We start from the raw sequence: 21,490 nt of genomic DNA on the forward strand, positions 1-21,490 counted from the left end.
CTCTGCACCTTCTTTCACATTTGGAGCTCATTATTAACTCTAATGCAGAACACACAAGAAACGGCTGGAGGCTGGGGTGTAGTCTGCGTTTGATAAAAGTCCCCAAACACCAACACGCTTTCGCAACATAATTAGGTAAATAAGACCCCCTGTGCAACTCTCTGTGGTTCAAAAAATCTATACAAAAACAAAAATAATACAAGACTATAAACATGATCATTATGATTACATATATTCTGACATGACAAACATAAGGCACAAAATGCTTCAGACAAAAACATGTGACCCTCCACTATATATACTATACTCCACTACTTCAGTGAGCACCTGTTGTCTACTCGACAATATAAAGAGTAATGTAATTTTTCTAATTACCACCAGCAATTAGTCCTACCTTTGGTGTCACTATACACACAGTAATGGGTGACAGTGATAACCCTAAAATACGGTGGGTGAGTAATTTATGAGAGGTATCATTACAACAGCATATTTAAAGAAGTCTTTAGGGGTATTTTTCAGAAAGACTAACCATTTAGTATAGGCCATGAATAGAATTGTTTGCAGAGAGTTTTCCAATACCACAAAATACTGCAAGATGTTCTAGTGTCATCACCTGATGACATAGCCAAAACCAAACGAGCGTGTTTCCCCCATGTGATGGTAATTAACACTGGTCCTCATGCTAATCTCACTGCTAATAAGAATGATTGCTGCCCACTGTTACCAAACAAACACAAGTGATGCCAGGAAAACCTGGCTCCAATCCACAGTTCTGCAGACCGTCTCTCTGCTCACTGTCAGAGCCCCCAGCTGGGTACTACACAAGGAGCTTCTCTTTCTTCTCTACATTTCTGCACATGTAGCAAAGAAAGTTAGTTTCAAAAGGTAAACATTTTACTTTGAGACATTGCTTTGAGACATTCTTCTTTTTTGCTCAAAGGGGTGCTTAGGTTTAAGGATTGACAGAGAACCTTTGGGTGCTCATGAACAGGATGTGGTTAGTTCTTAGCTCGCGCAGGTAAACCATTTATTCCCATTAGTGCTGATGGTGAATACTGCTGCTATTCTCTTGGCTGTCAGGACTGCAGGTGTAGGTCTGTAGTATGTTGGAGCAGTAACTCTGACAACAGAGTCAAAGGGATCAGCCCCACTCTGAAAACAGCCACTAATTGGCTGAGCTCACAACATGTTGTGGGCTGGATTTCACACATCTCCAAGAAGAGAAGAGTACGTGCTCTCACGAAAGACATGACTCGTCTGACTGAAACTGGTCAGTGATTCGTTTTGTTATGAAGATACAATACGTCAGTCATTGTTATAGCATCAGGTAGGGGCAGGTGTCAGGGGGCCTACAGTACTGTGGCAATGAGTAAACAATAACTTTGTCCAGAAAGCTTTTCTATTAAAGTTTGTTGGGTGTAGCTTAAAAACTTTAGAGATAAATAACAACAATAACAATTCTAAGCATAATAAGAGCATTTCACGGACGTATTGAAGTCCTATGTCTCAAAACATTAAACAAAAAACAAAAAAAAGATGAATACATTAACTGAGTGAAAAGAGTGTAGCGCACGCATTCAAATTAAGAATGAAGAGCTCTGTCATGTGATAAAACATTTCAGACAGTTAACTTGTGGTTGTTTGATTGCTTGTTTATTTCACAGAGGCTGCAACTTGACATAAGACCAGTCAATTAAGCTTCCCTTTTAAATTTTAATTAATTTTCATGGCAGTGTCTGCCCCAGTGTTGAGTCCCCACAGCGCTACTAAATCTTGTGCGGGTGTGCACGTTCTTGTTCAACATGTGCCTCACACATTTTGACTGCTAATCCTATCGGCCCTCCCTGCACTATAACTTTCCTACCAGCAATTAACTCATCTCCACTTGGGGAAAACACAACTGGCACCACTACAAAGGCCTGGGGTGATATCTGGAGGCTTTTCAGTAAGAAAAAGAAGCAACTAATCACCCAAAGATGTGATACACACTCACCACATTAAAGTCACTTTCTGGAGCAGCAGTGAGGAGAAGAGAAAGTGATAAAAGTTCTGATAATGTCATGTGTAATGTAATGTCAGTGGAACAATGTGAAACTATTTTGGTTTGACATCATTTGTAATTATGAAAGAAAAGCTATTTTAAGGTGCACTGTGTACTGCTTGTCTCCATGGAGTTAATATTATTTGTCTTGCATTTCCACTATAAAGTATTTAGCTTTAGCCAGTGAACTCCACCAGGCCATGTTACTGGTTACATCTGTGAAGAGGCAAGCTTGATCATAATAAAAATACATGCTTTTTTTTCTGTCATCTGTCACTGAATAATACTGGGGAACCATAGACTGTATGAAGAAGTGGACTAAGGGAGTGTGATGTAATGCATAGCTTTTGGCTCTAGTCAAAGGAAGCTCATTGAGGCAAGCAGAGCCAAAAATCCAATTCGGGTGTTGAAGGTAGCACCCATTCCTGCCCCCATCATTGGTTTTGCAGAAAGCAGGCTCTTCGCAAAGTTGTCAATCAAACTTGTTGCTAAGCCTAGCAGCAGAAAAAACCTGACCTGCACCTACTTTGTCTGTTATTAAATAGCAAAATACAAATACAGACACAGACGCACCACATTCAGACAATGTGTGCTCTCAGTCAGAGGCACAAAATTTTTGAATAGTCTGCCACTATCAATAAGAGAGACTCCAACACTTGCCACCTTCAAATCCCACTTGAAACAGTGGTTAAAGGAAAACCAGACTTGTGGACACTTATAGTGTAGAAGTGTTACTTGTTATTGTTTTTTCTGTTAAATTTGTGGTGTTACCTGTCTAGGGACTACAGATGGAAATTTGCATTCTTGCTATAATCTGGCATATTTACACTGCAGTGTTGTAGATGTTCATTAATATGCACTGTCCCTATTAAATAAATAACTAAATAAATAAATAAATACCAGTAACATGTGCCCATGTGCACTTTTGATTAACATTTGTAAGTAACTCCTTTGTAATATATCGCAGTTAATATATTGAGGACACTGCTGGGAAAAGTGTAACTTTTTTGTCGATAAGAATAATGTAAATTTCAAGTCAAACCTTGTGGGTTGAGTCCCTCACTTCTATGGCTGTTTGCTCGGTCGTCACTTGGATTGACTTAAGATTCCACAGAGGACAGAGCAGGGGTGAACAGGATTGATTACACAGGAACATCAAATATTGGGGGCCCTAATCTGATGGTCTATCTGAAGCCATGCATCTTCATCTATCATCCATGTGAAGGCTCAGGAGCAGAGCAGGAGCCAGACAGGATAAACTTCTCCACACACGTGCCCTCAAGATAGAACACCCCAGCATTCATCAACCTGTCTGTGCGTGATCTCTAGCCTGCTCAACTTAACCCTATAAAAATCTGTGAGAATTACTTTGTGATACAACTTTGAGTCTAATTATTGTTGTACATTTTACAGCAAAATAAAAAATACTCAAGTAAAAGTAAATCACTTGGAAAAACTCTACTTAAGTAAAAGTATTACATTACCAGCTTAAAAATGAAGAGTAAGTATTTTGCATATATTTTGAGGTATGATAAGGCTTCAAATTAGGAATGGGCATGATTAGTTGATTAATCGATAACTGATCATTAAGAATTTAGTTGATAATGATTTTGATGATGAATGATGAATGTAGATTGCTCTGTGTATCGTAAAGAGAGGAGGCTGCGTCTGACAGAGCAAACACTGAAGTTGTAGCCTCACAGTCCCACATTTCAGCTATGGCACATCTCCTTGGAGATCACTATGCCACTCAATGAGTGCGTTTACATGCACATCAGTATCTCAGTTACTGCAACATGAAGAGCTGCATTAGACCTGCACTTATATGATCTCTGAAAACATGAACCATCTCCAACGTGATATACGCACAGAACAGACTCACTATCATCATCATCATCAACATCCCTCTGTCACAGGGAGAACGCACATATTCCATTGAGTCCAGTCCTTTAGTCCTACAAAAGCTGAACCGCATTAGCAGACAAGGAAAGAGCTGCTTTATTTGCTCATAGTTTATGCAAATGAGCCATGTGATTTTAAGTTTTATTTCTGTTAATGTAAACAAACGTGAGCAAAGCTGCATTAAACACATTATAATCTCAAACGGACTGATGTGGCTCTGTAGTGATTATGGTTTATATGTTTTAAAGTTGAGTTTATTTATGCAGATTAGTAATAGTAATAATAATGTTGATACTTTTAATATAAAAATGTTAATGATTAATCAAAAATAAATTAAGAAAATTTCAAATGCCCAAGAAAAAAATCAAATGCCCAGTCCTACTTCAAATGTAGGGATTTACCTTTCAGTCCAGTTTAAATCTAGTGGAGTAGCAAGTACAGACCCCTGCTCTCAAATGTAGTGAAGTAAAAATGATTCAGTTTTAAATGTACATAAATAAAGTACAGATACCTAAAATGTTTACTTAAGTACAGTACTTCATTACATTCCACCACGTGTAAGTTAGTCAACACACAACGGGAAGAATATAACAATATAATCTCTAATATTTCTTTCTATACTTCCAAGGCAGTTCACACACACTAAAGGCGGATATGTTTTCTAGTTTGCAAAATATTATACAATTTCAGTAGAAAAGTTGTTGCTTATACATATGCTTTGTTCTTAGGAGTGACGTCCCATAAACATATGCTTTATATCCACAAGCATACGATTCACTGGCTTACATTTGTCCCTTTATCTGGTTGGCTAATTACTACAATCAAGTCAATTATGGACATTGGGATAAAGTTTCAAATGGAAATACATTTGGTGCAGACATTTGGCAGGGAAGTTTGGGTTTGGCAAACGCTCAGAAAATGGTAAGCAAAAACATGCTGGCAGGGCATCATGTGTTTGATCACAACAACAAACAAGGACTTAAACATTCATATTGGGGCGCTTTGTTTTACATTGTCACCATCTGCATATTAGAGATTTTCAAATACAGTACATGTTATGAAATCATATTCAGCTTTCAACAAATACTAGTATCCTTTGAGTCATATAGTTTGTCTATTTAGTGACATTGGTCATCAAGAATAGAGCCCGATCGATATATCGGTTGGCCGATATGGGCACCCGGAGACATATCGGCTATTGGCCGATATACTCGCTGATAGGGGCCGATATTTCACATGGGCATGTGATATGTCATTATAAATCTTAGACTCTCTACATTATGTTCATTTCATTCAATATACAAACAGATAAATGTCCTAATATGTGGCTCCAGATCAGTATTCATCTACAGAGTCATTTGTCTGTGTGTGTGGCCATACTGTCCCTGAACACACGTCACTCACGTCACATCACGTCACTCATGTGCATTTGTTTATACTCGCAGACATAGATCCAAACACTGAGATTATATTCTTTTTACGGACAATGGGTTTGAGTCTGGATTAAAAGGACATTTATTAGTGCAGACTTGTGATGTGAGGAGGAGCCTGTGTGAGCGGTAGGTGTTGGAAATATGTCGACTTTGAAGCTAGTTTTGGTTAGCGATTAGCTGCTGTAGCTCTCACACATAAACAGGCTGTTTTCTATTGGCCTATTGTAAATTTTTCTGTACGACAATTACATTTGAGTGATAGATGGTTGAATTATGAATTTCTATGACACATTCAAACTTTAATTGCATTTTGTTATGTATTTATGGCAATTCATTTTTTTTAAACAATTCTGTACATTAAGAATACTTCTTGGGGGCTGATTCTGCTTCATGGTTTGGTTTCAATATTATTATTCAAAATATCGTTTAACATCTATATTTATTTCAAGGGTTGAAAATTTGTTATCGTGACAGGCCAACTCAAGGACAATTTGCATTCAACTTTGCGATTTTGCATCCCATACTCTTACAAGTGAGCTGGTGATGATATTATAAGCACTTGACTTGTCAGTGATGGTGATACTGATCATGATAAAGGCAACTTGGCATTGTTGCATGTAAAGTTTTTAGTAGAAATGTAAACCAGATGTGTGTAGTAATTTAAACATGGCCAGTAAGGGCTCTCTGTGTTACGGTGGCCCCGGAGAGCAGGACTTCTAGCCGCTGTTATCTCCAACTTGGAGTGAGACATCATCTGCTTTCGAGACACTGGTCCATCAAACTGCGAGGCAATTACAGCCAGAGCACAGGGGTCAGGGAGTGGGCTGGATCAGCTTATCAGATGGACACGACTCCAGGAACAGCTGAGGCAACCATAGCCATTCTACCATTCTCACGGCCGGTTGGGAGATTCTGATGCAAAGAGGGGGTCAAAGGTCACCAATTGGAGTTTTATTCCACATATCTCTTAAATAGAGGATCTGTTAAATTTTTCAAACTCGGCCAAAGAAGTCAGAAGGGCGCAGACAAATAGGAATAACTTTAGAACAAAGTGGAGTGCTCTGAAATGGTCGGCTCTGTGTCCATTAACATTCTCCAGCAGTGGGCTTTTTAATAGCACTTGTTTTAATGCTCTATGTAAATGTCTTTTAGCAATTTCATTTTAATTTTTACCTCATACTAAAAGGTGATGTTTTTGCAGCAGCTTGTTTATAGATTTGTTAGTCTGTTTGCAAAATAACCAGGGAAGACAATTAATTTCTGCTGCGAAAATAAAAACACAAAATACACACTGTAATTAGAATAATGATTTCTTATTTTCAACCTTGTGCAAGCGAGCACAGCCAATTCAAGCCAGGAAAATACTCAGAGGCTTAGGTCAGAAAAGGCATCCAATACAAAACCAATGCTCTGAATGTATGCACAATATAAAGATGTAACTGTTCTGATGGTCCATCACCTGCATGTGTCTGTGGAAAAACGTATCTGTACTTGTCAGGAATGTTCCACAGTATGCCATTAAACCTGTCTATTTCCAGCAGTTGATCAGCACCAGGCCAAGTTACAGGTCAGATCTGTGGAGATATGGCCCACTCATGGTAAAAATGCATGTAATGGAATAAAGTCAAGAATATATGAAACATTCCAGGCAATGACGTATCCATGGAGACAAGCGGGTGGCAGACTCCCAGCGAAGGAAGTTACTCTGTGCAACTTTGATTGTATTATATGATGGCAGGACTATAAGGGCTATAAGTTTAAATAGCTGTTGCAATACACCTGTCATAGAATTTTTGTAATTTTTAAAATGAAAAAAGTATTTTTAATAACTTGCTCACATGCACACCAATATCTAATACCTAAATCGGGTAAGGTTCCAAATAAGACAACTACCCTGAAGCTGTTGTTTAATGATGTTTTATAATGCTTGCCTTGTGGCAGATGAACTAAAAGCATTGTGGACAATCCCAATTTATACATTTTCTTTGCTAGGCCTTTATGGAAAAAATGGTTCAGGAGTTTAACAAGAGTATTGAAGAGAGTGCGCTGTCTAATAAACCGGCAGCTGGCCACCTCCTGATGGCGGTCACAGACATGATTCAAATGGCCCTGGTTTCATTGGGGCAGTATACAGCAGCACACTGGAAATGAATGCAGCCAGTGAAACATGACAGGCAGCCACTGCACCTGAGCACCAAGATGGATGATCAGTTTTTTTCTCTCATAACATCTCCTCCATCCACTTAAGGCTCCTCTTTTACTAGACTTGAATCTGTATGACTTTCTGTATGGTATATGATTTGAAACACACTCTTCTCATAAAAGTGCAGCATCAAACCAAACTATTTCTGTCCCTTTGAAGATATGATCCATTCCATCTGTAGCTAAGTCCCTCTAAAAAGTCTGTCTTTACCCCATCACTTTGTCTGCGCTTGATAATGCCATAAGAACGCAAACTTGAAACATGCTTTGTTCATTTCTTGACTGTATGTAATGTGCAACGTAATCTCAATCTACCAAAAGTACCCATTTATCCTAAATGGTCAGAAACGCCACAGCATGCATTCATTATGCTAATGCGGATAAATGCTAGGGGCTAATGTTGGTGCATATTTGGAGTCAGGCTAAACAATCTCCTACCTCCATTCCCCTGCCAGATTAATTGGTGTAATTGCATTCTGTTAGTTGCTTAAGGTAGAAGACAGACCGCCTGACAGCGCCGGCGTGGCAGCCAAAAGCATTTGGCGCGCCACATAGCAACTGCTGTGACAAGATGACAAGACAAGCACTCTGGGTAATTTAACATGGTTCAGAAGGACCATGCATCCATTCAAATCAGTGAGCGCAGTACCAAGTTCAGTAAGGCTGTGAGGAACTCTGCTTCATGACTTTGTTGAGACAATATGTCAGTTATAGAAGAGTGGTCCCCATTAAGGGCTCAGCACTTCCTTTATAACTGATCCACTGCTGCAGTGCCATTCTATCAGCAAATAGCAGGCTTTACAGGACCCCATCGACATATACAGGACACGCCACAGATTCAGAGCTCTGGAATCCAATGATGACCTCACCATTGGACCCTGGGATTGGCTACCACAGCTGACCCCTGACTATACATAAAACGTAGCAGGAAATAACCTAATAACAATTTCAGTCATTCATAGCTTTTACAAGAAGCATGATGGAAAGCTATCCAACTGACCAAGGGTAATGGCATAGAAATCAATGATTCTGCATTTGAGTGGAATATAGGGTCAATCTAAAAATTGCTTTTTAATGGTCTTTGAAAAAATTGTACACTTAATATTTGATCGAAGGACCTTCAGTTATATTTAAGACGCAATTTTAAAAAGCATCCTATTAAAGAACAGTTTTACTTCTAACAATATTCAAATTGTTACTCAGTAAAAAGTTTTGGTTTTCTAAATGTGTGGGCAGAATTTTCAAGTATTTCCAGCATGATGGTAAAGATGGTAACGCTAAAAATGCCGCTCCGTCCAAACAAGCGCCTTCTTCCACTGGGGCAGATCCTAAGCCCTGGTATGCGACCTTGTGGTTGACACGGAACCACAAACGCACTGATCCCTTTCCATCCCTCCACTATTTTCCATCGAGCTCCATTTGTTTTTCATTTGGAGAAACACGACTGCTCACCCCTCTCCTCCTGTAAAAACATGGCGTCCCAGGCGGCTTGCCGGGGAAGTATCAATCACTACAGTGGGCCCTATTGTGAGCACCTCGGCACGCCGTATCAGAGCTGTTCCCTCCAAAAACAAAACTGTGGACAGAGCTATGGCACGGAACATAACAAGCGACAATGAAAGACAAACTCAAAACCTGATTCAGGACACTGCAAACAGATCAGTGCCACTACAGTACACCCATCCTAACAAGGACATGAGGGAGAGAGATTTAATGAAACATGAGTGTGAAGAAGTATCAGTCTGTAAGTAGGCTTATAGTTTAGTTTTCAGTTGTTTTTTCACATCAGAAACAGGACGAGCAAACAATTTGAAATAACTCTGAAAATCCTTATCTGAAATTCCAAAGTGACAGCAGATGTTAAAGATGCAATATATAACTTTGCAGGTGAAGTGCATGCTGCCGAGTTGACGCTTCGGAAATGTTAATGCTTTACCTGAAATGTTCCAGAATATGGACTTTAAACTTACATATCTTCATGGAGATAAGCATGTTTTTCAAAGGCTTATTGTCAATGAAAACACCTGTAATTGAATGCAAGACAAATGCACGCAAATAATGTCACTGTAGAACATCCATGCAAAGCAATTGCAATGAAGACGTGCAGAACCCTCACCACAAAGGTTAAGATTTTTCCTGTTCACTGTAGTAGCTCAGAAAGTTTAAATCAATGAGAAAGTAGAGAAAAAAAAATCACAGGTAAGAAAATACACATATGTATTTAGTTCACAAATGATACACAATTGCACCAGGATTGTGAAAATAATTACAGCAATCATACCCTGTATTTTTTAAACTATTCCAGTGATACTTGATGGAGTGTCAACACAAAGCTCTCATTAATATCTAGGTAAAACTGTACTCTGCTAAAGCGCTCAGAGTAGCTTTTGATGACAGATGCTAGACAATTTCCCTGATTGTAGCTACTCTGCTAACGCCATCAACCTGCGACCACTCCACTGATGACAGCCCATAGACCCTCCTGATTTTACAACCGGCTATGGTCATGAAAAATACAGCAAATTAAAGCGAACTGCAGACAAGTATGTTACCAGTACAACGCTCGCAGGATACATACCAGCCGTTAACCTTCCCAGTGCATTACTTGGGCCAGTTTGAGTGGTTAAAGCTGTAGATTTATTATTAAGCCTAAACATGAGGGTCCTCCTTGGGTCAAGCAGATTCAGTTTCAGGGAGAGAAAATAAAAACACTTCTCTTTAAATCTGAATGTTTTAAAATGTTATTATTGTGTCACCGGTCCGAGCGTGACGTGCAAATCTCCGATCAAAGCACCACAGAGGAGATGGTGATCACTTATCTTTGTTTTTATCTTCTCTTACTTTTATAGTCGTCCGCAGATAGGAAAAATGTCTTAATGTGATTTACAGGTATGCATGTGTGATGCTTTACAGCCACAAGAGGTCAGTAAATAGGGTCATTTGTGTTCAGAGGGTTATATGAGATAGAGCGTTTGGCCTAAAATGTGAAATCATTTTACTCACTTAAGTAAACAACATATAGCAAATAACAGAGGGCTTTCTTGTTCCAAGCTCTGGTAGGATGGGACACCTGTGTTTTCTTGAAAATGTTACTGATTAACCTATAAATTTATGCAAAATGTAAAGTGGAGAAACAAAACAGTTACTTCACAATAGGATGTACCAACACAGACTAGAAAGCAGCAGTGGTCCTCAGTCTGCCATACATCTCCACATAAAAGCCACGGGCCACTCTTTTTGAAGACAGTGAGGTACAGATTCTTAGCCAGGCTGGCGCCACCTAGTGCCTCCACTCAGTTTCATTTCCCTCCAGCAACTAGGTCAAGAATCAAAATACAATAGATGGTTCTCAAAAACCCCGGAAGTGCAAGTTCGGGCACCAGCCAATGAGCGAAGAGTCATCTATTCAGTGTTGTCAACGATTCCCGAGATCGAGGATTTAAAGTCAGAATAAAAAGAATGTTTGGTGAATCTTCATCAAGGGGAAAGACGTTATTGCCCTTCTTCCTACAGGATTTGAGAAAAGCTTAATTTACCAGTTAGCCCCATTAGTGGTGCATTACATACATGACTATCAAATAGCAGCAATTGGTTAAATGATAAAAAGTACCCGCCTACCGTCAGACGGTTTATACGAAGTGAAACGAAGCTAAAGTGGCTGATGAATCAGGCTAACAAATCCTAGCCAGAGAAAATAATTGGTTTGAATGGGGAGTAAAAGAAGCTAATTTTGTTAAGAACAGGAATCCTTCTCTAAACAGAAGAAGGGGGACTCAGCCATCTATCATCTACCATCTATCTCCTATTTACAACTCCATCCTCAAACCTAAATCAAAACAAACAACAGAACAATAGCCAGGTCAGGTTCAGAGGTATAAAAGCACCCATTATGGCCCTGAACGGTAATGCTAATAAGACATCACACTCAGTGCAGTTCAATAGGCCTAACTAACTAACAGAAACTGTAAACAAGTAGGAGTGTTAGTTTCAGAGTAGTTAGTTAGCTCCTCTCTTCAGGCAGATATAAGGAAGTGTCTACCAGCATTCTGACCATGAATTTCTCCTTTGCCATGGATTCTACTTATACGACTGAGGGATTTTTCACACAATATGATATTAAATTGATGAATCTCCATGGAGACAGGTGGCAGCACCAGGCCAAGTGGAGGGTATCCCTGATTCAGTTAATGATTAAAAAAATCCAGATGGATATTTTTAATGCCATAATGTGGGATGTTCTAGTTCATACAATAACATCTCCATGGAGACAAGCAATTGGTGGACCTCAATGCCATGTTTTTTACATTGTACACCTTGAATCAAATGCATTAATTATTAGATGATTACTTCAATAACAGTGCATTTATAAGCTGGTAGGCACTAGTTGGCTGCATTTGGAAACCATACCTCTTTTCTTGCATTATATGGGTTTGCTTTGGACCTGTGTGATATATTTATAATTGAAGGTGTCTCCAAGCATCATCCATTTAGTGTCTTTAACTACTAGCTGAAGTGACATATAGGGCAACTAAACTTTCCTTGTGGAATTCCCTGTGGTTTTTTCCGAGTTCAAAAACAACATCCCAACTGCCAACTAGAAAGCTATTATACCGTTTTAATTCGATCTTACCATTTGTCTGCAGCCTCCATGAAGCTGACACTAAGATGGGGATTTCTCAGAACACAGTGTGCTTTTTGGAGTAAACTCTTAATAATAATAAGTATACAGCCAGGCTCTGCTACCCAACCACAGTCATCTAATGTTAATTCAGTGAGTTTGTTTAGTGGTATTTAAAACATCTGGGGAAAGACTTTAATTCCCTTTTAAAGATAAACCAAACAGCCTAAGGACATGTATTCAATTTATTTCTACCAACAGCACTGGAAAGTTCACTGGAAAGAGTAATTATGCTAATTAATCATAATTTAACACATACATTTACATTTACATTTACATTGCAATATTTACACCACATTTTTGTTGACTGGCTCATACTTCATGGTTTCAAGGTCAATGTTGTGAGGAATTACCATTTTAAAATATGAAACTTATATGTTAGTAATGATTAAATACACAAAACAATCTTAAAACAATGTAACGTGACATATCAGGGTTTGGGGTCTAAACAAAATTAGCTTAAGCATGTAAAGCATGTAATTCAGTCTCATACAATTCTAGTGATTACATTTATCCTGTATTTTTGTGGTCTATAAATCAACTACATAGACCACACAAAGTGGACTAAGGGAGTGTGACACCCACAGCGGTGTCACACCACAGCTAGCAGGGATGGTCATTCGACAACATTTTTCGATTGTTGAGAGAATTAAAGATCGATTTTTAATTAATCATTAATGTTTTCATATTCAAATTATCATCATTGTTATTACAATTACTAATCTGCATAGATAAACTCAATTTTACAAAATATAAACCAGAAACACTATAGAGCCACATCATCCTGTTTGAGATTATGTGTTTAATGCAGCTTTGCGCAGATTTGTTTAAGTTTTACAGAAACGAAACTTAAAACCACATGGCTCATTTGCATAAACTATAAACATTGAAAAAAACAGCTTGCTCCTGGTGCGCTGATGTGGTCAACTTCTGTTGGACTAAAGGACATGACTCAGTGGAATATGTGTGTTCTTTCTGTGACAGAAGGATGTTGATGATGCTGATGGTGAGTCTGTTCTGTGCGTATATCACGTTGGAGATGGTTCATGTTTTCAGAGATCATACGTGTTCAGGTTTAGCACAGTCATTTCAGTCTTTATTTATGCTGGTTCCTTTATTTTGTCCTCTGTTGTTGAAAAGACTGAAAAATGTTTGTCTTTTGGACACATGCGCACTTAACTTTTTGTTGCAGTAACCAGGATACTGCATGCACCATGACGAAACCGGGATACTCAAAAAATCCGATCATAACCAGGATACAGATGTGCATGTAAACACACACACACTGAGTGGTACAGTGATCTCCAAGGAGGTGTGCCAGAGCCCAAATGTGAGACTGTGACTTTGACAGCAACCTACATCCAAATTGCCGATTAAAAATGAACGGGTTTGACGAAATTCTTAATGAGCAATTATCAATTAGTTGACTGCCCATCCCTACTAGCAGTCATAGGAGAGAATTTGAAGCCAGGTCCATATTAGGAAAAGGAATTTATTTCAGTACAAAATGGCAGAATAAAAACGCTGGGCTCATGTAGAATGAGTTAATATGAACATATGAAGACCAAAATGACGAAGCTCACAGCAGCAGTTACACAGAGAGGGGTGACAATTTTCCAATGTAAAGTCAATTGGACACAATTGGACATGAACACTTCCTATTTGGAACACGGCAGCTAGCAGGTTAGCTATGTATTTTATGTATTTTTCTCTATGATCAACTAACAAAGCAAAAACCTCACAATGAGAACAAGATGTTGTTCCCTCCATCAAAAAAGTTACACAGTGCACCTTTAAATTCTGCAGCACTGAATCAGTGGTTTAGCTGAGGTCAGACTGCTCCATAGTCCGTCAGTCACAACCAACGGTCCACATTTTTCAGATTCTAACTCCTTTCTCCCTCTCACTTCATTTGTCATGCATTCTTTTCTTCACCTCACTATCAGTTACTTCCTGTTCCTGTCTGACCGTTAATAAAGACGGAGAGAAGATGATAAACTGAAATAGTGAGAATTTCCTGTTGATGTCTAAAATATTTCCCCTTTATGACAAGTGTATCCATTAACATAGCTTTCAGACTGTCAAAACAAACACAAATGACCCACTTGAATACATCGCAAGGTACTGAGAGGACAAAAGCTTATATTTGAACTGAAATCTGCTTTGTTTCACCTATAGGCGGAGTCAAGATCATGTCATGCTGTTCACTGTAGGGTCTGACCGGGGTTTTCTAAGTGGGAAACATTGTTATTGTCCAGTAGAGATCTCCTCCATTTATGCAGCTGTGGGTTTACAAGAACAGTGCAAGCTACATTAACTCTAATAGCACTATATTGTACAGAGGAATTCACTTAATATCCCCAAGTCTTCTGTATATGTCAAATCAAGTCTAAAAGAGCTAAAAGACATATGCCACACTTTCACTGTCCATTCTAATAGGTTTATGTAGTTACACAATAGTGCTTTTATAATATCCAAGTTAAAATGCACGAGGAAACTTTTCTGGTACAGGAGTCTGCACAGACTGCAAAATACAATTCTATCAACAACTTGTTAAGTTGTTGTTTAAGTTGTTGTTGTTTTTTGCTATGGATCCTACCTGGACAACTGAGGGATGACACAGACATCTCCAAGGATTTGTTGTTGATTTGCCTGAAATGTTTCACAGAATATATTTAAACATTTATATTATTGACTATTTCTCACAAATCCCTGCAAAATCATGGATTCTTACTGTAAGTGAGGCCACCTCTCAACAAATCGAACCTATAACTTTTAGCTGGTAATGTCAACTGCTTGTTTCCATGGAGATAAGTAAATTGCCATACTGTTGAACATTCCTGCAAAGCAATAACATCTCAGAATAACTGGTATCAGTGTCATTCCCTGCAGAAAAGTCACACATTGCATCTTTAAATCCTGCAACACTGAGCCATTGCTTTGGTGGAGGTCAGAGTACTTCTAAATGTTCTAAAAGTCAGCACATGAAGGATTGAGGTATTAGTCAGTCTTCTGTTAAAGCCAAACTGGATCTTGTTGGAAGTCGTTACATTTATTTAGGTGCTCCGGAAACATCTCCCTCCTTCAATCTGCATGTTCAGTGTCTGTGTGCCAATACAAACGTACCATCACATAATGAATCATGAAGTATGAGCGATCTGAGCTCGACTGCAGCTGGGTCATTAGTTTCATATTGTCACCACCTCCCTGTCTCTCTCTCTCTCTGTCTGTCTGTCCATGTTTATCTCCATGGTTGTTGTTCTTCTTCTCAATGACACACAGCGGAGTGAAGGCTAGCTGCAGTAGCGATAGGGATACAGCAGAGCTAATGGATTTGTCCCAGGCATCGGAGACACAACGCAGCCCCACGGAGCCTCAGAGGAGATGAAACACACGAGAGTTTAAACGGCGAGCTCCTTCATCTTCATTTGGCCTCAAAAGACACTCCGAAAAAACACCAAGCGCAGGGAACAATGTCTCACATCTCACCTCATCTACACCACGGGCCCCATCCATCATCGGTGGCAGCCGTAATCCAGCCGCTCTCAGTCTGCTCTGGTTGTAAATGAGGAAGGGCCTTAGTCAGGAATACTGGGGGTTTTCTTACGGTTTGTATGGAATATCAAATGGCATGTCTCTTTTTTTATTAATGTGTTCTTTTTATTAATCCTTTAATGAAGATAAAAATGGGAAATGTAGAATGTACTATAAATAAAACCTAATCTAATAATATTAAAACCTTGAAACAATGTTTACATTTCACTAAAGCATCATCGTGGGACTTCTGTCCATTTCTAATCTACCTCAAAAAGTATAATAATATAATAATAAATATTTCAAGAAGCACCATGCAACTTTTCTTGAGTAGGGCATGCCACCTAGCCAGACTGGTGCCACCTAGCACCTCTGCTCAATTTCATTTCTCTCCAGCGACTAGGTCAGGAATCGGAATACACTAGACGGTTTGCAAGAATCCCGGAAGTTGTAGACCGTGCAGCGGCCAATCAATGAAGAGCTGTGAAGCCATGACATCAGACTCAAGTGCCTGTCTGGGTCCCTTTTGTGGTACAGCACAACAGTAAACAAAGCGATCGAGATGGATGCAGACGAAGCCATACGTATGTTGGCAGTGATTCCCAAGATCGAGGATTTAAAGTCGGAACAAAGAGAATGTTTGGTGTATTTTATCAGTGGGAAAGACGTTATTGCCCTTCTTCCTACGGGATTTGGTGCATTACATACGTCAGGACTAAATAGCAGCGATTGGTTAAATTAAAAAAGTACCCGCCTACTGTCGAGTGACCGAATTCTAATGCTGCGACGATTTCCACAAAGTGAAACCGGCTGATAAATCAGGCTACATGCCACCTGCTTGTCTCCATGGACATGATTTTGCTTTGCCTAGATTCTAGGCCCTAGAATGTTCCACAGTATATCATTAAACATATACAGTTTGTATTTATTCAGTATTCACTATTTGAGACTGAATGTTCAGTAGGTCTAAGAGAAATGTGATGTTTGGAAACAGTTGACAAAACTTTGATGTAACTTAAAAGTGCACTGTGTAACTTCTGGAGCGGGTCCGCAAACTCTTTCTCCATGCATCCATTAGTGCTTTGGTTTATATTGTCCACAGTATAATATTAAACAAATGTATTCAACTATAGATGTTATTTATTGCTAAAAAAAAATAAAACATGTATTCTTAATATGAGTGAGGATACCTCTCGACAAAGCTAACCTATAATTTGGCGTGCAAGTCTCCATGGACATTCAAAAGTTTATACTGTGGAACATTAGGCACATCTCCATAGAAACAAGCAGGTGACGGACCCTCCAGCAGACAAGTTAAGATGCTAAAACCTTCAGATGTTTAGATGGATGAACATAGAACTGGCTCCTAAAATCCATATGCATTTTGTACCAAGCAGTTGTTTCATGCACAAATCCAAACTCTGTAACGAGGTGACAAGACAAGAGACAGAAACACAAAGAAGGCCTGAAGTCACTTAACAATGAGTAATAAAAACAAGAACAAAGAAAACCTCAAAGCGTGCGTTTGGATATTTCACCACTATTAATCATTAAAACTAACAGTATTTACACATTCCACAACTCTCTCTGAACTGAACTTTTATGGTTTATTTGCATAATTTATTTGTTTGCGTTCACATCAGCCAAGTTATAAACCAGATGACCAGATGCCCTGAAAACTTTTTTTTTTTTATATAATTCTGACTACAAAACTGTAAACCATTAAATGAAAGTCCTTTACTTGTTACAACTTTGTCCTTGAACAAAATATAGCAACTCATTACTCATAGAAATTTTAAATACACTATAAAAATTCCAAGCTAAAAATCAATATGGCCAAACATGTGCTAGTGCTGACTTTGTACAAGAGTAGTTACAAGATGGCGTCCAATAATGCCCCAATGGAAATCCCTTAAATGTAATTGTATCCCTACTGTACTGAAGTAATATTGATCAATACATGACCTCCCATTTACAAATGAAACTGGGTCAAGACCGTTAACACAAGAATACAGTGGATTAGCCAGCATTTATTCCTTATTGAGTAATGACTTGCGATGGTATAATGTATTTGTGAGAAAGATGTTATTGATTTACTGTTAGGGTCTCGAATCCATCCATAATTCACATTTAAGCTCTTCCATGGCTGTGAAAATCCCTTTAAGACCAGAGCAGGGGCGAGTGAGTCATGGCGGTCTTAGTCAAAGATGACACAACAGGAAATGAAATGGAGAATCAAGTAGCCAATCATTGGACATTCCTGTATACTAAGGGTGTACGAAAAGGTCATGGGGTCAAAGGTAAAAGGGTGCTGCCATGACGACTGCATCTGTGTGCAATGAGCAGTGTCCAAAGGTAACTCATGTTGACCCCCAAAGCCGGCACTTCCACCAGGAGTTACCCATAACACATCTGGATCTGGTTGGCTTTGTATTGGCCAGGTAACACAGCAGGACAGAGTGTGCTCTTTGTTTGTTTGTCATGTATTAACCCCAGTTCAACCTCGCCCCACACTATTCATTATAAACGTGATTGACAAGTCAAAATGGCACTTCTCGGCACGAAAATGTCGGTAAAGCTTTATTTTCAGAGATCAGATAGCAGCTCGAAAGGGCATTGCCATTAATCAAATGTGATCTAACAGGAATTAATGTTCCCTCATTAAAGTCAAAACCAGGGAAGGATTTGTACTGTCAGCCCACAAAAGGTGAGCACACTGTCTCTTTTTAAGTGCTGTTTATATCATATTGTTTTACCAGAGACAGGAACAAAACAAATGGGCCCTATGCAGCTGGTAGACTGACACAAGAGGCTAGTTTAAGATTGATAGGGAGTCGTTGGAATACCCAAAAGAATATTCAAGCACAGAGGAAAGTTTTGAACTCCACACAGACTAAAACTTAATCTTTTTGTAGTAATAATTAAAATTAAGTTTGAGTTAATCTGTTTTATACAGTTATGCATTTAAATATGCAGTTGTCAAGGATGTGTTGTGTGAAGTTAAATATTTACTCTTGATGCATAATTAGATCTATTAAGCAAATAGAAACATTGATTAGTCTACTAAGGTTGTAATATTGTGCAAATAGAAAATAACAAGCTGTACCAATCTGATAATGGTTTCTGAAATCAGCAAAAATACTATCAAAATTTGCTGGATTGGATATAGACTTTCAAATATCGATTCAGACGATATCCTGAATGGAAATATAAACTTGATGTAATAAAACTATTTACCGGTTGGAGTTGTAGCCCAGAATGTGTCATAATGTTTGAATTTGTATTTATACAAAGTTGTTCTGAAGTTACTTGAGAGTTACATAACAACTACATAACACATTTGGATCAGTTTTGTCTTATTTTAGTTTAAGGGAAATAAATGCTATTTTCAGTATCTGCACTGGTATTGGTTATATTTGGTATCAGCAGATACTTAAAAAAAAAAACTGTACAGAAAATGAAAAAGCCGGATCAGTGCATCCCTACTTACAACTCAAGTAAAAAAAAATCCAGCTGATGTATTACCCAGACAATGGTTGAGCTCCGAAGTGCTTGAAGTTGGAAACAAAATATATTTCAGTTAGCCATAATAGGTCCTCATCTGCTGTGAAGTCTATCTAGTGATGTGCAGTGATAAGAAACGGAGTCCCATTACCAAAAGACTCTGAAAATCTCCAAATCAAGAGTAAACAGATCGATGTCTGTGTGGCTCTGAATCCGTCTGATAACGCCTGACAGGAGATCAAACACGATGGACTGCACAAGTCTCATTTTTCACATCACACACCCACCCAGCCAGTGACCTATGACCTCAAATGACCTCTGCATGTTGTCTTTATATGTGCCGAATGCATGTTTATTTGTATGTAATTGTCTACATGTGTATAAACCATCTCTAGCAGCAAACCAACAACATGTGCTGTCACGCAGCTTGCATTTGTGAGAAATATCTTTTTTTAATGTTTGGTGGAAATCTGAACCCTTTGCAGCACTTTAAAATCTGCATTAAACTTGGTATCAGGAAAAAGAACTAATGAGCTGTTCCATGTTATCTTGCTGTTTCAATCATTTCCCTAAAGGCTTCTAATTGTTGTCTCTTCTGCAGCTCATTTTACATTTAAAACAGCAAATATATATGAGGCCTGGCAGAAGACCGGAGTTAAGTTTGAACAATATATAATTACTGTAAACAAACTACTGTGATAAACATATGAGCCTATGAAACAGGATACCGGACGCATTTGCTACATATTCTTGGGTTCCAACCATAGACTGTATATATAAATGGACATAGCTAACCCGCTAGACATCGTGTTCCAAATAGGAGGTGACCAGCTCCATCGACTCTGGCCCCAAATGACTTTGCACTGAAAAATTGTCTCCCTCTCTCTGTAACTGCTGCAGTGAGCTTTGTCATTTGGGTCTTAAAATGTTCACATCATTCTGGTGTTTTTATTTCACTGTTTTGTCTGTAAATAAATTCCTATTCCTAATATGGAACTCAGGTAAGAATTTGCTTCTATAACTGCTAGCCTTGATGAGCTTCATTTGATTGGAGCCAAACGCTATGGGTGACATCGCTCTCTCTTAGTCCACTTCTTTATACAAACTATGGTTCCAGTCAATGTCAAATTCCAGTTTCACCACTTTTCTTTGTGTCCAGTCCAGATACTCATTTTTGGACTGTGAAAAGTCAGGCAGCCAATTTAGTAAGAGTTACGTGTCTGGTTGTGCTCTATGGTATTACCATACTATATTTTATTTATCAAACAGCCTGAGATGCATGTTCTCTCCAGCCACCTGTTAGTGATGCACTCGGCATGCCACCGCACGGCCCCACACGTAATTGAGCAATGCTGTGCATCTTCAAAGTGCACACAAGCAGATGTCTCCCATCTCAGGAGAGCCTATCTGAGAGGAATGGATAAATAAGACATAGGCCCAGAGATGCAGATCGAGCAGGAGGTGCAGAGATGATGAGGAGAGGGGATGTGATCAGCCTCCTCTGCCATGCTGGGCCAAGGGAGGGCACTAGGAAACAAAATGGCTGCCGGGCACAGTCTGTACGTGTGAGTCAAAGTAGCAGCAGTAGAGAGGTAGCAATCAAAATTCAACTCATGTGAAGAGACAGTTATAGGTCAATGCAACTCTCAAACTTGACTGGAGAGGTAATTAAAGTTGTTTTAACAGCTTTTTCTGTTAGCACCTGTCGGATGAATGAGGGCAGAATTGTGGTGAAACTTCTTTTTTTAATCTAAAACTAAGTAGTACTGGTATTAGCATTAGCATTAGTATTAGTATTAGAGTATTAGTAGTTTTATTTTTGTGAAGGTGTACTTTTGGTTCATCACTCAGTGTACACCTTATGTACATGTTATTAGGTTTTCTATTTCATATTTTGAGATGAATAATAGTATGTCTTTGAAGTAAGTAATAGTTTTAGTCTGACATCTGAAGATATGGTGTAATTGATTCACTGTGTTAATCTGTCTATGGCTTTAAATTAAAAACTTCAGCATCACATTTTGAAAGTCACATTGCCACAATGTGTAGATAAAGGTTAAGTAAGGAATAAATCAGAAACCCATTTCTATCTCTGATACAAGAACAAGGACATTGGTCCACTTAAAAGAAAAAAAAAAGAAAAAAATCAGGATAACAGTGTTCTATCTTGTCATGTACAAAAAATATTTTTGGACA

The sequence above is a fragment of the Boleophthalmus pectinirostris genome, unplaced genomic scaffold (genome assembly GCF_026225935.1).
Source record: "Boleophthalmus pectinirostris isolate CB_2022bp ecotype Guang Dong unplaced genomic scaffold, ASM2622593v1 HiC_scaffold_7, whole genome shotgun sequence".
Taxonomy (NCBI): domain Eukaryota; kingdom Metazoa; phylum Chordata; class Actinopteri; order Gobiiformes; family Gobiidae; genus Boleophthalmus; species Boleophthalmus pectinirostris.